The sequence below is a fragment of the Cherax quadricarinatus genome, chromosome 77 (genome assembly GCF_038502225.1).
Source record: "Cherax quadricarinatus isolate ZL_2023a chromosome 77, ASM3850222v1, whole genome shotgun sequence".
In the NCBI taxonomy this organism is placed as follows: domain Eukaryota; kingdom Metazoa; phylum Arthropoda; class Malacostraca; order Decapoda; family Parastacidae; genus Cherax; species Cherax quadricarinatus.
This window is the reverse complement of record NC_091368.1, coordinates 6,302,137-6,307,428: the sequence shown is the minus strand read 5'-3', so window position 1 is coordinate 6,307,428 and position 5,292 is coordinate 6,302,137.

Here is a 5,292-nt window from a genome sequence, read left to right as displayed (position 1 = left end):
TGTGGAGGCCCTAACAGACAACAACAGAGCCCAAGGAAAGCCGAGAAGGGAAAATGACAGGCCACTGAGCCCAAGTACATTAGCCAGTGAAACTGAAGAAAGGAAAGCTGCAGTGGAGGAAACCAAATTAAATGAGGGGATACACAGGGATATGCAGTGGGAGAATGAAAGGGTGAGGTCAGTCTTTGTGTATGGGCTCCAGGAAGTTGAAGGGGAAACATATGAAGCAAGAAAACAAGGGAAAAAAAGCAATTGAAAGCATCATGAAAGCAATAGGAGAAGACGACATGACCCAGCTGGAAAATTTCGGAGAATAGGGGGGTTTGTAAAAAAAAGAACCCGGCCAGTGAAAGTGACCTTCAAGGCAGAAGCGACTCGGAACAGGATCCTGCAGGAGAAAGCACGATTAAGGGACATGCCGGCATACAGGAAGGTGTATCTCGACCGCGACAGAACACAAGAAAAAAGGCAGAAACTGAGAGAGATGGTACAAAGGCGAAAGGAGGAAAGAGAGGGGATGGAGAAGACAGACAGGAGATCCCAGACCCAGGAAGAAGATCAAATACAGCCTCCTTCACAACTTCCTATAGAAGCCTCCCAACCAGGTCAACCCCAGAGCAACCAAACACTCTAAATCAAAACACCCATGCCACATCCAATGCCCCCACCCACTACATTACAAACTCCACCCCCACAGCAACAACCCATAGTTCCTTATCAGGTCTCCCACTTCCCCAACCCCAATACACCTCCCAGACCACAGTCTTAGAAAAGAAGTTGAAGGTGTGGTATACAAATGCAGATGAAATAACAAATAAGTATGAGTGGCACGAAAGAATCAAGGAGACATCCTCAGACATAATAGCACTCACAGAAACAAAACTCACCAGAATAATAACAGATTCAATCTTTCCATCTGGATATCAAATCCTCAGGAAAGACAGGGAGGAGAGGGGGAGGAGGAGTTGCACTGCTCATTAAAAACCAGTTGGGTTTTGAGAAAATGGAAGGAATGGATGGCACGGGCGAAAGGGACTACTTAGTAGGAACAATCCAGTCTGAGGGACATAAGGTGATAATTGCAGTAATGTACAACCCACCACAGAACTGCAGGAGGCCAAGAAAAGAATATGATGAGAGCAACAGAGCAATGATCGACACACTAGCCGAGGTGGCCAGGAAAGCACACATGGGGGGAGCAAAGTTACTAGTTATGGGTGATTTCAATCACAAGGAGATTGACTGGGAAAACCTGGAGCCCCATGGGGGTCCTGAAACATGGAGAGCCAAGATGATGGATGTGGTACTGGAAAACCTCATGCATCAGCATGTTAGAGACACTACCAGAGAGAGAGGAGAGGATGAACCAGCTAGACTGGACCTTGTAATCACCTTGAGTAGTTCGGACATCGAGGGTACCATGTATGAAAGGCCACTGGGAGCTAGTGATCATGTGGTTCTGTGCTTTGACTACATAGATATGCTCCAAGTGGAGAGAGTAGCAGGAATAGGCTGGGAAAAACCAAACTACAAAAGGGGGAACTACTCAGGCATGAGGAACTTCCTTCAAGACATTCAGTGGGAGAGGGAACTGACAGGAAAACCAGTACAAGAAATGATGGACTATGTGGCAACAAAATGCAAGGAGGCAGAGGAGAGGTTTGTTCCCAAGGGAAACAGAAATAATGGGAAGAACAGAACGAGTCCTTGGTTCACCCAAAGGTGTAGGGAGGCAAAAACTAGGTGTACTAGAGAATGGAAAAGGTACAGAAGACAGAGAACTCAAGAAAATAAAGAGATTAGCCGAAGAGCCAGAAACGAACATGCACAGATAAGAAGGGAGGCTCAGAGACAATATGAAAATGACATAGCATCAAAAGTAAAGACTGACCCGAAGCTGTTGTACAGCCACATCAGGAGGAAAACAACAGTCAAGGACCAGGTAATCAGACTGAGGAAGGGTGATGGGGAATTCACAAGAAACGACAGAGAGGTATGTCCGGAGCTCAACACAAGATTTAAAGAGGTATTTACAGTGGAAACCAGTAGGACTCCAGGAAATCAGAACAGGGGGGCACACCAGCAAGTGCTGGATGAGGTACATATAACCAAGGAGGAGGTGAAGAAGCTGCTATGCGAACTTGACACCTCAAAGGCAGTGGAACCAGACAACATCTCTCCATGGGTCCTTAAAGAGGGAGCAGAGATATTGTGTGAGCCATTAACAAAGATCTTCAACACATCATTTGAAACTGGGCAACTCCCTGAGGTATGGAAAATGGCAAATGTAGTCCCAATTTTTAAAAAGGGAGACAGACATGAGGCACTAAACTACAGACCTGTATCACTAACGTGTATAGTATGCAAGGTCATGGAGAAGATCATCAGGAGGAGAGTGGTGGGGCACCTGGAAAGAAACAAGTGTATAATTGACAACCAGCATGGTTTCAGGGAAGGAAAATCCTGTGTCACAAACCTACTAGAGTTTTATGACAAGGTGACAGAAGTAAGACAAGAGAGAGAGAGGGGTGGATCGACTGCATATTTTTGAACTGCAAGAAGGCCTTCGACACAGTTCCTCACAAGAGGTTACTGCAAAAGCTAGAGGATCAGGCACACATAACAGGAAAGGCACTGCAATGGATCAGAGAATACCTGACAGGGAGGCAACAACGAGTCATGGTACGCGACGAGGTGTCAGAGTTGGCGCCTGTGACAAGCGGGGTTCCACAGGGGTCAGTCCTAGGACCTGTGCTGTTCTTGGTATATGTGAACGACATAACGGAAGGGATAGACTCAGAAGTGTCCTTGTTTGCAGATGATGCGAAGTTAATGAGAAGAATCAAATCGGATGAGGATCAGGCAGGACTACAAAGAGAACTGGACAGGCTACAAGCCTGGTCCAGCAACTGGCTCCTTGAATTTAACCCTGCCAAATGCAAAGTCATGAAGATTGGGGAAGGGCAAAGAAGACCGCAGACACAGTATAGTTTAGATGGCCAAAGACTGCAAACCTCACTCAAGGAAAAAGATCTGGGGGTGAGTATAACATCGAGCATATCTCCTGAGGCGCACATCAATCAGATAACTGCTGCAGCATGCGGGCGCCTGGCAAACCTACGGATAGCGTTCCGATACCTCAGTAAGGATTCGTTTAAGACTCTGTATACCATTTACGTCAGGCCCATACTGGAGTATGCAGCACCAGTTTGGAACCCACACCTAGTCAAGCACGTCAAGAAATTAGAGAAAGTGCAAAGGTTTGCAACAAGACTAGTCCCAGAGCTACGGGGATTGTCCTACGAAGAAAGGTTGAGGGAAATCGGCCTGACGACACTGGAGGACAGGAGGGTCAGGGGAGACATGATAACGACATATAAAATACTGCGCGGAATAGACAAGGTGGACAAAGACGGGATGTTCCAGAGAAGGGACACAGACACAAGAGGTCACAATTGGAAATTGAAGACTCAGATGATTCAAAGGGATGTTAGGAAGTATTTCTTCAGTCATAGAGTAGTCAGGCCGTGGAATAGCCTAGGAAGTGACGTAGTGGAGGCGGGAACCATACATAGTTTTAAGGCGAGGTATGATAGAGCTCATGGGGCAGGGAGAGAGAGGACCTAGTAGCAATCAGTGAAGAGGCGGGGCCAAGAGCTGTGAATCTACCCCTGCAACCACAAATAGGTGAGTACAAATAGGTGAGTACACACACACACACACACACAGAGCAAGGCACAGAAATTCGTCAACATAGACCTCATTCATTCTATTAAACTAGTCGTGTGAAGAAAGAAATTATCACCCACTAATAGGATTATTCCTGATAATAAGTGAATAATTCAGAGGCAGGAGACAAATATTTCCTACCAGGTGTCTGAGCGAGAACACGAAAAAAATATATTTTAAGCTGATTTAATGAAGCTCAGGGTGATGAGGTGAGGAGATGGTCTTGTGAGACTAGATGGGAAGGAATAGCTGGTGTTTCCACAATGTAACTATCATACAGAATAGTGTAGCAACACTGCTGGTGTTCCCACAATGTAACTATCATATAGAATAGTGTAGCAACACTGCTGGTGTTCCCACAATGTAACTATCATATAGAATAGTGTAGCAACACTGTTGGTGTTCCCACAATGTAACTATCATATAGAATAGTGTAGCAACACTGCTGGTGTTCCCACAATGTAACTATCACATAGAATAGTGTAGCAACACTGCTGGTGTTCCCACAATGTAACTATCACATAGAATAGTGTAGCAACACTGCTGGTGTTCCCACAATGTAACTATCACATAGAATAGTGTAGCAACACTGCTGGGGTTACCACTATGTAACTATCATATAGAATAGTGTAGCAACACTGCTGGTGTTTCTACAATATGACTATCATATAGAATAGTGTGGCAACACTGCTGGTGTTCCCGCAATGTGACTATCATATAGAATAGTGTAGCAACACTGCTGGTGTTCCCACAATGTAACTATCATATAGAATAGTGTAGCAACACTGCTGGTGTTTCCACAATGTAACTATCATATAGAATAGTGTAGCAACACTGCTGGTGTTCCCACAATGTAACTATCATATAGAATAGTGTAGCAACACTGCTGGTGTTCCCGCAATGCAACTATCATATAGAATAGTGTAGCAACACTGCTGGCGTTCCCTCAATGTAACTATCATATAGAATAGTGTAGCAACACTGCTGGTGTTCCCACAATGCAACTATCATATAGAATAGTGTAGCAACACTGCTGGCGTTCCCTCAATGTAATTATCATATAGAATAGTGTAGCAACACTGCTGGTGTTCCCGCAATGTGACTATCATATAGAATAGTGTGGCAACACTGCTGGTGTTCCCGCAATGTGACTATCATATAGAATAGTGTGGCAACACTACTGGTGTTCCCTCAATGTAACTATCATATAGAATAGTGTAGCAACACTGCTGGTGTTCCCACAATGTAACTATCATGTAGAATAGTGTAGCAACACTGCTGGTGTTCCCACAATGTAACTATCATATAGAATAGTGTAGCAACACTGCTGGTGTTTCCACAATGTAACTATCATATAGAATAGTGTAGCAACACTGCTGGTGTTCCCACAATGTAACTATCATATAGAATAGTGTAGCAACACTGCTGGTGTTCCCGCAATGCAACTATCATATAGAATAGTGTAGCAACACTGCTGGCGTTCCCTCAATGTAACTATCATATAGAATAGTGTAGCAACACTGCTGGTGTTCCCACAATGCAACTATCATATAGAATAGTGTA